This window comes from Papilio xuthus, unplaced genomic scaffold, assembly GCF_000836235.2.
Source record: "Papilio xuthus unplaced genomic scaffold, Pxut_1.1 DF824655.1, whole genome shotgun sequence".
Classification (NCBI taxonomy): domain Eukaryota; kingdom Metazoa; phylum Arthropoda; class Insecta; order Lepidoptera; family Papilionidae; genus Papilio; species Papilio xuthus.
The window spans coordinates 1883779-1897366 of NW_013533994.1; the positions used below are offsets into that span (position 1 = coordinate 1883779).

Consider the following 13588-nt stretch of genomic DNA (forward strand, 5'->3'; position numbering starts at 1 on the left):
CTGTTATTGGTTAAAGTTTCCTTGGTGTTTCATAATGTGTAACAGTGAATACAATAACCTCTAATTATTAAACCATCTTATCGTGCTTAAGTTACCTAAGCCGGCTAGTTAATTATCAATTTTAATTAGCGTGCGTTATTATAATCGATTCTTCCGTCACAGCCGTTAAACATTGCTTCATTTTATTTCAGGCTAAGTACATAACAACATAATTATTCTTTCCTTACCATAAATAAAATATTTAAGTACATAATTTCATAAGAAAGTTTATATCTCAACTATATAATATATTACTTGTCACGCGGGACTGTGTCCGCAAGGAATAAAAAAAAACTTATGTGTCCTTACAAAGTATGTTCTACAACTATCCCAAATTTTAACAAGATCCGTTGAACATCCATCCATCCATCTAAACATTCGCATTTAAAATATTAGTAAAATTGCGTACACTTCGTATAAATTACGCTTAGTGATATTAAAGTCTATCTATCAAATGTAATTTAAACTCAAATCCTTTAATATATTTATACGAAATATGAAATGAACAAAAATATTTGCAATATTTAAATTTGAATTTTCTCAAAACCCCTTGACGTTTTCTTGGAAGAGATAAGCCCATTGAGGTCGTCTCTTTGAATCTGCATCTGTCCACAGTGCGACGTATAATATGAACACTCGCTATGTTAATATTATTAGATGTATAATCTAAGAATTATATTCGCTTCCCACTAAGGATCGAATATCACAAAGCAAACTGTCACATAATATCTATAATTTAGCACGAATGTAACTTGCTATGAGAAAATCGACCTTATTGCTTATTGAACATCAATGACATTTCACCGAAATAGGAAATAAGCGTCTTTTTAGGTCAAAGATTTGCATTTATTAATGCTTGTCATCTGGTATTTATAAATAGCGCGGTAACAAGACCTTGGTAAAGTTTCTTCGATTTATTGTTGCCTGTTTAAGCGTTAGTCACTTTCAGGTGACTCGCATAATCTTTTGTTCTCGTCAAAAAAAAGTTTACTCAATAAATCTCAATCTGGTAGACTGTACAAAAAAGCTCACAGTTACAAAACTTTTAAATGAGAAGTTAATGCAACTGTGTGCAACATTGTAATCAAACTTGTTACAGAGCTTGAATAAGAAATTACGACAGAAACTTTTTCCGTTATATAGGCAAACTGTGAAGCTTTTTATAAGTAACGTTTTTTGTTTCTTTGAAAGTATACTTCAAGTGAGTCAAAAAATCTTAAATCTTTTGTGAAAGATGTTTTTTTTAAACTGTAACTATATGTAAATACAAAAAGCTTATTCTTTTTTTAGACACATCGTAGAAAGCTGATTCGAGTTAATCATGATCGTACAAAATTATTATTGGTCAACATATCATTAAGATTATGTTGCAGCTTACAGTGCGAGTTAATATTGAATATCTTGTTCATTTCCGAGCTTGGTAACGAGGACGCATGCGACGGGCCTAATAAGTGGGTCAAGTAACCCTTTGGTGTGCGAGGACTGAGCAATCACACGCGCCACCCGCCTAATTGAACTCCAATGTCGCGCCGCCCGCCCACGGTGATTGATACCGCCCGCCCCGCGCCGCCGCCCTGCCCGCCCCGCGACCCGTCTAATAACTCGATTGCGAGATTGTTTGCGCGCTCGCCGACATCGTTTAAACGGAAATCTGTGCAGTAATTCTTCCTCTGCTGTTGTGGGATTTAAAAAGAAAAGCCGCAGCTGCCATTCATTCTGATGTCGATCGTCAACGTTTTTTTTTCTCCTCGATAAACAATTCCCATGCGCGTATTTGTGTCATTCATTAGTCCAGTGATTAAAGTGTTTTCTTTTGTTTTATACATTAAATTACGTACTGTTAAATGTAAATATATGCGTTATAAAGTCTTAAGTACCTATATGTTAATGTTTTCCAAACATAATATAATATTGCTACGTGTATAAGTATTTTTTTAATTACAATTGCAATATGTTATAATCGAAAACGAAACATTCCAAATTTTCGACCTATTGGTTTTTTACAGCGATCGACTAGTCATATTAGCACCTGGAAATACGCCTGAGGGAATCCAGGCTGAAACGTAGTAGGGTAGTGGCGTCTAATTAGTTGCGCCATAGCCATCAATATCCATTAGCGGCGCCACACGCGATGCTGGCCGCCGCCGCGCCGCCGCCACCCGCCGCCCGTCGCGCCCGCCCCCGCCCCCGCCATCGCACGCCGTGACGATCACAGATATGCCGTCGCGATCAGCGATAAGTTTGCACTTCCGTGACTGACCACCGGCAACCACTGAAAACAAATCGTCGACCCCCGACGTGCTTGGTCCTGTGCCAAAGTGTAATTTACTACGTGTAAAGCTCCATTCATTTTCATCGATGTCGATTACGTGTGACGTTGAAAGAAAACCCTCTAAAATCAACAGTTCATCGCACTAACGGCCGCGGTCGCCGATTGTACAAAGGCCAGCGCTTTTATTATAATATCAAATTGTTTAAGCGTGCAGGGAGCCGCGGGGTGATCGGATTTAATTTGAAACTTCTTCGCCCCGAACGATCATAGTGAAGGGTTGCCCGTTGCCCGTTGCCCTAATCTTTGAACTATGACTTGACCGTTAATACGCATATATAATTTGCTCTTCGATTATTTAGTACGGTGAAACGGCACGCTGAGATACGAATAAATTAGTTTCGTGTTTTGGGAACAAAGCCGACCGAAGTTTAAGTAACGGTCGCGGGGTCATTGTAAGAGTGAAACTCATTTCGCTGTCGGCTAGACCCGTATTTATTGATGTTTGATTTCTTAAACATTTGAATGTATCTTATATCAGACTTTATATTTTGGAAAGAAGCTTACGTAAAATTATTTTGTCTATATTTGTTATTAAAAATTACAATCTTAATGAACATTCTATAATATTGTTGTTTACATTGTATTTATCCTATAATCAAAATACGAAAAGAGGATAGCCGCAATTGATCATGTAAAAAAACTGTCCTTTTACCCTTTTATAATAACACTCGGGGACCTCAACGAATGATCCTTACACCCGGCAGGTGTAAACTCGCCCTTACTTCGTTCGCAGCTTCCACACGCCTCATTTGCATAGCCAAGGTATCTTATGCACTCTGTATGCACTCGCGCGTTACTTTATAATTCAAATGATCCGCGAGAACACAGGGTGTATTCGAGGAAATGTGAGAAATAGTAACGGTATTTTACTAGCTATTTACCTAGCTAGCTGTCTGACTGTACAAAAGAAAAGTAATGTATGTATGAAAAGCATTCAGATTTTAACATTTTACATGCACTGATGCACCCGTGTTTAGTGCAGGAAGAGATTAATAAAAGTTTACATTGCGAATAAGCAACCCTTTGTCTCCTCTTTGTTTAGATGTGGGATGTTGAGTGGACTAATAATAAAGCCGGGACACAGTCGTTCAGCACCGTCGTCATATTGCGCTACTTTTGTAAAGTCCTTTGTGAAAATGTCTCCCTTTTCAGTAACTAGACGTTAGTTTAACACATCCAGGTTGATTAGCAGCGAGTGCACGTGTAGGTATACAATTTGAAAGGAATGTTTTGGTCCGCGGTGCCGGCGGCCGGTGGACCCGAGTCCGGCGACGCATGACCACGGCACGTTCCGCGCTCGTTGCGCTCACCACACCGGCCTTGTCCCGGTGTAATCAAATTAGATGCCTGACGTCACCCACACCACCAACACGCTAATTAACACGGACTCTGAGCATAAAAGCGCGCCGATACACGACGATTCAATATCACTTACATAGGCCAAACATTATATTTTATCTCGATGCGAAGCGACGAAAGACGTTTTGTTTGCTTCGTCACCTTGATCGTGAATGATTGATCTTCATGGAACTTGATTTTTAGGTATGTCGATAATAGACGTTGAAAAGTTTTTCTAGTCATTTCGGTACTTCTTAATCTCAATCTTAGCGCGATTTGTAAATTTTCATTGCAACAGGAATTCTGTGTAAAATGCAATCAGAGTTGTAAAAACATGAGATCGGGACGGGTCAAGAAGTTAGCATTTGTGTTAATAAGATCGTCCTGAGTGAGCGGCGTGGGCCGAGTCCGCCGGCTAAAGACTTCCTCCTCGTGACGTCACCAGTCGTATGACTCACCACCCGCCGCCATTAGCTCCAGTTTCGGCAATCGGTCTCAACTCTGACCTCGCTCACGTCTGTTTACGGCCTCGTGTCCTTGTAGCTCTAAAACGGACACTCCGCCTCAAATGACTATTGTTTCGTATTGTTTTAATTCTTTTAAATACCAATGTGTCCAATTGTTCACGATATACAAACGTACATGGAAATGAATTCGGTTTTGATTGTACTAATTTGTAGAACTACGGGTAAATTATATTATGTTGATTTATGTTTCCTTTAAGAAAAAAGTGTGAATGTGAACGTATATGTATATACTCCTAAGATGCAATCACTGATACACTGATTGCGAACAAACATGAAGTAGAAAATGTTAAACTATAAAATGATTACGTCATTCGGATTGTAAATGTGCATTTATGTAGATAAAACAGACGCCATCTTTGTGTCTCCGCTGTGGCTCGTTGCTCTTGATATGAAAAGCAGTTTTCCGAGCAGAAAATAATAGAGGCCACCGCCAGAAATCCTCGCGTAGTCGCCCGGGTCTCCGTGTCACGAGACGACTAATATGTCTCACTGTGATAATGTCATGTATTCCGTCCGCAATAATACGATTTATGAGGTAACGAGCTCGTCTCGCAAAGGCTGCACTAATTTTCACTTGAATTCGAATTCACATCGCACAATAAGCACACCACATGTGCATCTCCTTTGTTTCGCTATCGTCAGCAAACATTACGTTTATTCACGTCTCCGCGTCACGTCAATCCACTGCGAAAATAATGGTTTCAGCACTTTGTAGCTTTGCCTTTTTTGGCACCTGTTACAATAACATCGTTATGACATTATATATTTATGTTTAGAAGTGAACACCGGAAGATATCAAATTATGAGAATGGGACGTCTTTATGTGGAAGACAAAAACAAATAAGATTTTTCCATCGTACTTTAAAAATACTGCTAATTAATGTGTTCTCGAAGTAAAATCTTATCTTATCGCTTATACTTCAGTGGGCTGCTCGACCATCACTATCACCTCGGCGAGGTGGAAATTCCGCACACGATTCCAACAGCACTATACCCTAAGTGCTGCTACATTACTACACGGCTAAGCAAACTTTGAGAAAACAACATAAGATACTGCGCTTGTTTAAAGTCGGTAATGTCGAGCAGATGACGCCCGAGCAAATCATGATAACTGAACGGTATGAATATTTAGAACGGGAGAAAGGAACGCAACGGGAGTTTCTCCTCACGGTAAGACAACGAAAATAGATTCTGCGAACGGGGTTACACGCACCTGTTATTTAGCTTTGGGGCGCGAGCGGGCGCGCGGCCGGCATCGGATTCATTAATAATGGCCCGCAATGAGACGCCCCTATTTACGAGCAGTGGCGCAGCGCCCGCACCGATGGGATGTCGGCACACCCAACTCAGTGCGATCTCACGAGGACCACCTTCGGGACTTACCTTTTCATATTAATTACAAACGTCACTAATTCAGTCTGTTAACACGCACTCCACAAAAATGAATTCAATTTTCTGTTAACTTATGACGTCGATTTCCCTGGAAAGTGCGAAAATGAAAACACACGCCAATAAATCCAGAAGCATCACTTCATAAATAACGCGCGAACAAATTTTAAAAGTTCTCAAACGTGTTCGTTTAAAATTTTGCACGTGTATTTCTACAATTTAATTCGCGCCAACTTTAACTTGATCTTTCTCGACGGAATAGTATTTCTTATTATTATACATATTTGAAGTGATATTCGATTGACTTAACACTTAAACATTTGGGCTCTTAATTGTCATCTTGTAATGTTAACTTTTAAAATGTTCATTAACGACATAAAATTGTATTTAAAAATGTTGTCTCTAATAGCACACAAATAAATTAGTTATTCAAACTTATGTCAATGGCACAAGAAATAAACATTGTGCATTTACGATATCACCTAAGTAAAGGTTTTTATTTTAAATTATTTGGATCTAAACATTTTTCTAATGAATTGCTATTTTTTTATCATTGTGTTCAAAACTATTCTATCGATGTTAACTTTTTCTTATGAAAATAAAATATGAATTAGATGTTGAAACTAAAGGATTTTATCATATTATTTTTGTGATATAATAGGTACGTATTTTGGTAGAAAACAGGTTTTTGTTATTGTCTGAATCAAATACTTCGACGTTTCAACGTTTTGTAAGGGTTTCGTGCATACAATTACATTTATCGAATCCCGCCGCTATGATTCAGAAACTATTTTCGGTCTGCAAGACGTGATGATTGGTGTTTTTACTTCCTCTGGCAACTAAACGTCATTGTATCGAGTTATATTTTATGAGTCACTGCTTTTTTGCAGAACGCCCGAGTTTGTTTTTACAACTTTATAATATAAACATCCTCGAGATGACTTCAAGAGCTCACTTCAATTTGCAAACAATCGTATTCGGAACCAATCCCGAGCGTTTAAATTGAAAAAAAAAACGAAAAGAATCCGTATAAATCGTTCTACAGGGTGTTATAACAAAATGAATCAAATAAACAAAACATTGATCGTACTAAATTCGAGCACAAACAGCAAGATAGTTGGATCTGGCGGCGAGATGAGGTAAGCGACCTTAAAAGCCACTTAGCACAGCGCACTCGGCGCGCCTCGCCGCTCGCTGCGTTTCTTATTACTTACCTAATAATTCTGGTAATAACGCTGCGACGTGTGACGTCATTAGCTAACTTATAAAACTAAGGCGGATTAACGCTGCTAATCCTCAATAGATAAAGTAACAGCCTGTATATGCATGTGCCGATGCATACTTCCATGCAATTTAATATGCAAATTGGTATATAAAACAGTGCCGGACAGAAAAAATTATTCATATAAAATTTATTAACATCCATTGTAGTCCTATAATCATTTTTTAAACATTAATGTGTTACCTTCGTTTTTCTTTGTAGTTGTGATTTTAGAATATCACCTCATCTCAGATACCGTCATTTAATCATACGATTATTGGAAGGCTTGATAGAAAACGTTATATTTTGCAAACATGTAGAAAAAATAATATCTTATTTTATTATTAATAATGCGAAAGTTTAGATGGAAGGATGTCTGTTAGAAGGTGTCTCTAGAACGGTTGAACGGATGTGGAACATAGTCTAGAAAAACATAGGCTACTAATTAAGTTTCGTTTAAATTCCCCGCGGACGAAGTCGCGAGCAAAAGGTACCCTTCTAATGGTTTATAGATGTCAATTATTATAGGTCGTACTGGCCATAGAAATTAATTAGAATACATAATTACCTAGTTTTCTTAGCCTAAGCGTTGTCCTCTTAATTGGACATGCAATGCTTGAGGAAAACAACCATATAATCCACAAATCTTGAATCATAAATTTAATCTTTTAATCTCGCTGTTCTAATGCAATGAAATTCTGAACATTGACCAGATAGTTGGTCTATCTTGTGGGCAGAAGACAACCCACACCATAACAGTTTAATAACGAAAAAATAACATGTATTTCTGTGGATATTTGTTCATGACGACCAGCAAGAAATATATAACTTTGTAATAGATGCAGAGCTACATAGAAACGTGTATCGATCGAGACAAGGTCGATCATTAGAATATGTATAGCTCATCTTTTTCTTAATTACTTAGCGACGTGGAAACGTAATGGCAGGGAAACATGCATGCTGGTGCAGAAGCTTGTGGTTTCCAGCGCCATAGCTGACGTCACTCGCCGAGGTAACACTTGATTAGATGTCAACTGACTCGTTTGTATATGTACTTACAGCTCGCTTGAAATTACTTCTCGTGGCGTTTAGCTTTGTTTCTCGTGTTTAACAGTCAATTGTGGCAATGAGAATACAAATGCCGGGAACATACTCGCAATCTAATTTATTTCAGTTTAATCAATCTGAAATCATAGCTATAAAAAAATTAACCGTAATAATTCCTTAGAAACTGTAGTAAAATACAACTTTACATGAATTGATCAGTTGCATTTTCAATTCTTAATATTTGATTAACAGTGACGTAATGAATAAACATAAAATAAATGTTACTAATATTAATAAGATCTAAAATGATTTTTTACCTGTATTGAAAAACTATGAGCCCGATTTGTCGTTTTTGAATTTCCAATATCTACATATTAATGTCGACGAACTTGTGTCTTTCTGCGACCTATGCGTCCCTTTAATACAACAAAAAAAATATTCGAGCTAGAATATTTGAGGAAGATCGTAATCGGTCATTGCTTTTACTTATTCTTTTTCGTTAAACGTATGTTTAAATGTCCTATGTGAACAAAATTAATTGTACCGAAATTCATTTGTGACTTATTTGCAGCTATGATTATTAGAGGCTAAGACAACGTGAACAGAAAAAGCGACAACTGGCATGTAGAGACTTAATTAACGTGTAAGCAGAGTCGTCAGACGCGCAGTCCCCAAGCCCAGGAGCCATCCTCTTCACCGCCCCGACGCTTTTAATTAACCGCAGCCGGGAACTCCACCAGAAGTCATACACACATCCCATTAGCTCCATTTTCTTATCGTGCCCTTATGAATTTACAAATGTATCGTTATTAAATACTTTTGGCGTTCTCCGTTGACACCCGCCGCCGCCGCCGCGCCGCCGCCTCGAATTATTAAGTCTTTAATTAACGTTTCGATTCTTGTTATCTCCAGCTAACTGTTTAAACTCGTAATATATGCTGTATCTCCAGATTTTTTTAATTAGAGCTCAAAATTTAATGATTTTTTGCACCTACAATCTCTTCCACGAGAAGCGAGATAAATACCGCTCCGAAACGCGAGTCTTTGGCCTAGTGTATAAGAAAAAAAACAGTAAATAAATCACGAATGTTCGTAGAGCGGGTAAGCCAATTATCGCGATGCGCTTCAAGGAAGCTAAGCAGTTTCTAAATTCTTGGTATATTTAATTTAGCTTAATTGGTGTGTGGATACTCGGAGGCATGCACTCGACCGAGAATTTGAACCTCTTTGTTGGCTAAATCGCGTTTAAAACTGTATCTTCAATGTTTGTGTAAATTGAACATTTCCCGTATCCAACTTTTAAATTGCCTTTTTTTTCTTTTTGAGATTGAATCTTAAATTTTCGTAAGTTTAAATCTTAAGCTTAGATATTTTAACAATTCAACTTTAATTACTGTACGATAATTTTGTTTCCAAGAACCGTCATCTTAAACAAATACTTGATACTTGTATACTTTTAGGTAATATACTCAAACAAAAGCTGTAATATTTATCAATACTTTTGCTAACGTAGCGATATTTTATATAGCATTTTACGTTATACGTTAGCATACCTAAACATGAAGGTTTACCTGTTTTTTTATTGAAAATAAAAAAAATCTCTCTAAAACTCATGACATATGGATGAATAGATTAGACCACGTGGTAACAAAATCAATTAGTATGCTCCTAATGAATCAAAATAGTTCACCTCTAATTTATGTACATAATAAGTTACAAGTATTATATATGCATTTGAACAAAAACTTTTTAAAGTTTTATTTTTGGAAACTCAATGATGAAAGCAATAGCGCCTATCTTAAAAACTATATTGGTACCATAAAGGTTACTTGTTTAGTAAATATATCTATTGTGTCGATAAACTATTAGATATTCATTTCTTTGTTAAAATTTGGTATACGGTACAGCAGAGGTTTAAAAATCGTGCAAACAGTAAACACGCGTCTCTAATTGCCGTCTGGTCGAGCGGCCGGGCGGCGGGCACCGATCAGCGGGCAGCCGCGCGCGAGGTGCGGTGGTGGTGCGCCGTGCGATTACGCGTGCGGCGATTGGTAATCGTGCTCTCGGTATGTGTTCATAAACGTTATAATTGTATCTGTGTGAGAGAGGACTGCGTTCGGCGTGGGATGGGGCATTGCATTTTTTGCGGGCACAAGACGAACGGCGGGTCGTTGAACCCGATTGCTCGTCTCGAGGACACCAAATTCGCCAGCGGAGCGCATCTCTTACCATGTTTTATAGCGTTTCATTAATAATAAATTTCATCCGATTTGCAAAAAATCACTGTTAAATGTTCGTTTTATATATAATATAGTATATAATAAGTCATTTTATAAAAAATAAAAAAATAAACAATTGTTCTTGAGATGACCAACATTGAGGAAACGGAAAAAACCGAGTGATAGCGATGGCTCCGCGAAGGAAAAAGAATCGTTTTAAAAAGTGTTGATTAATTAAGAGTATAGCCGTGTTCATTCCGCGCCTTTCATTCGGCAAGAATGTGTGACGGAAGAGTAATAACTTCATAAGGCGCAATAAGCTTCAGTCGGCTAGCTCCAGACGAAGATAATGTGTAATATAAATTCAGAACGATGCTCTTGTTCAGACGCAATATAGGCTAGCGTGATAACTGTCACGCTGCGCATAACTGCTAATTTATTTTGAGATTTATTCAACTGTGGACTCTAAACTCTTGGACGACTTATTCATTTGTAGCATAACTGGGGGTTGTTAAAATTGTCGCTGCTATAATTGTAAATGTCGCGATAATAAAAATGGGGTTGTCGGATGACAATTGTTCTAATACTGAATCTTTTACTGTTTTATAACTTTTCTCGAGTTACATGGGACAAAAAAAACTGGTTAATGTTAAGTAATTTTACTTACAAAAGTACGTACCGCCTAATTATTCTTTTTAAATTAGTTGTTCAAACAGCTGAAGATCTCACTTAGCGTAACTTAACTTACAACAAAAAAGATTATAAGTAAGACTAAAATAAGTAAACGTCAAGTCATGTCTAAAGAGAGTGAGTTTTAGTGATGCACCTTATTTCGTTTTGATTGTGCACCATAAGTGGGATACTCGGAGTCTCATTTTTTATTAGATTTTGAACCAGGAACAGGTACAAGAAATGTTTAAATGAGCTTTTCGACGTCACGGCTACTGCACCCGCCGCAAAAACAGCCACGTCCGTCGTCGCATCGTGACTGCAGCTGGCGACGACACCAACTGTTTGATTAAATTCTTCGGGCTGACTTTGCCACGCACGTAATATGGAAAAAAGGGAAATATCCCATCGTCGATTGGGTAGTCGAGAGCTACCGATCAATGTGACTATACAAAGCAATCACAATAAGAACGATTAAATAGAAAATATCAAACGGCCTCATGCTCCGAAAAGTTATTTTAAAATGTCATCAGATGACCTTCATTTTCCATTCGTCATTTCTAATATTAAAATAGTATTGAACAATAAAATACATTTAAAAATACTAGTTATTGTCAAAAAATAATAATATATATATATAATTATAATATATATTTAGTACAGAAATAAATTTTATTGACCGGTATCATAATTAGGCACGGGCTGACGTCAAACCACACCTTGACACAGCCAAATATTGTGATACGAGCCTGGGCCAAGTGCTATCGCGACAATTTAAGTCCCACATGAATAAGAGCCGACGCCGCGATCAATTTTACTTGCCGCCTCATTATTTTTCCACAAATTTCATGCGAACTCCAAAATGAACCGTGAAAATTATATTTTTAATCATATTTGTTGCGATAGCTTAATCTCCTCGTTAATTTGGAAATGGCATACATTCGTTAAAGTGGTATTTATAGATAAATTGTTCATGAAGTGAATAAGCTAACAGCCTTTTTATCCCAATATTGATGCCAGTCAAGCTGCATCAACCCTTTGTCTTCCAAAGATTCTTCTAATCGTATAATCTTATCCTACGTTATGTGGAAATTATTAATAATAAGAAACATTCATAAATCCATCAACTTATAATAATATAATATTAATTGCTACTCTAAATGTAAAATAATATAGATCATATTGTACCTACTATTAGACGATAGCGCTCGACTTTCTCTAGATGATAACCAGTCTAGTATATTTGCCTACAAGTAATTTACAGACGCAATGTACTCGTAGCACGGCCTCCCACGAGATGCGAGTTGGTGCGATGACCTTTGCAAGCAGACCATGACTGTAGGACCGCATAAAGAGCGATCGTATCGTTTGAATTAAATCAATTCTTAATATTAATAACAAGTGGGTTGCACTTTTTGCATTTAGTATATCAATATGACAAGATAAGCTTTTGTACGATAATCTATGTAAGATGTTGAAGCGTATAAATTGCATTATTAATTCTTTTAAACAACTCTCAGAGTTTTTGATTCAGTATCTGATGTTTAGAAGTCAACAATTTGATCTATATAGATTATTTCTGGAACAATATCAGTATTCACTTCTTTTATATTAATGCCAACTTTATATGTCCATTATTCATTACTTCAATTTGTTACCGTTGGTTTCTGAGATTAAAATGTTTGTATAATATCGTCATCCCTGTCATTACCTTTGACAAAAAAGTAATAATAATATGTTTAAAATGGGGATTTGGTTCTCAGATACCCACGGTTAATGCTATAACATTTTGTACTAATTTAAAATGATGAAAGAGCGCTTACATACATATTTATATTTCTCGATGATGATGTTTGTTTAATTAGCGCATTAAACCTATTCAATGCTCTCTCAACAGTTAACAGCGCACTGATAAATTCGGCTGGAGATAATCTCTCTGGTTTATATATAATTAATTATGTATATTCAAGTAAGGAGTGTTTTAATTATATATGTTATCTTTTGAACTAACCGCTGCCATATTTATCATACTTATTATTTTACAATCATAACAGTATTAACGTGTTATAACGATAACTATTAAATAATATTGCTTTAACTCCTATACAAATATTTCATCAATTGCTAACCAGGCAGTAATTTTGTAAATTAATCGCAGTTTAAGGATTGTGTTCCCGTTTAAAAAGTATGTTTGGCAAAGTTGTCCGCGGATCCTGTCCTCGGACGGGTCACGCTAACGCAAACCCGTTCCGAGCGCACTTTCACCGCGCCCCGCCTGCGCCCGCGCCCGCGCCCGTGCCGCCCACTATCGTCCTCCCCCCACACAGACAACTTAGCGCCACTTGCAATACATTTTGCATCTGTTCGCTAAATTATAAGTTTTACTGTGTAAAAACTAAATAATTAGGGAACCCCCATGAATATCGAACGTTAGTGGTTATCTCCTTTCCAGCTACGTTAATATCCGGTTAAATTTAACCCTTTTAATATAAAAGGTATATAAAGTCGTCTCAGATTTCGGTCGGCTTACTATGATGTAAGAATATTAAAACTGTATCATTTTTTAATTACATTAATAAGTAAGTTATTAGTATTTATTCATTCATTCTTCATAAGAGCGGTGATCGGAAGTAGCTTGAGCATCAACTACGAGCTGGATCGGAACGATGAACACATTGGCCGGTTAAAACTAGACAATCGACGGGGCGGGCGGAAGAGTGTGGCAGTGGCGAAAAGCTCGCAACTGCACGAGGAGAAAGGAAGCGGC

General features: G+C 37.2%; 1 protein-coding gene across 1 annotated transcript in view; it reads left to right on the forward strand.

Annotated features, from left to right (window-relative positions):
• The window catches only part of mbl (splicing regulator muscleblind), a 105074-nt gene that overhangs the window by 31042 nt on the left and 60444 nt on the right, over positions 1-13588 (forward strand). The window lies entirely within an intron of this gene.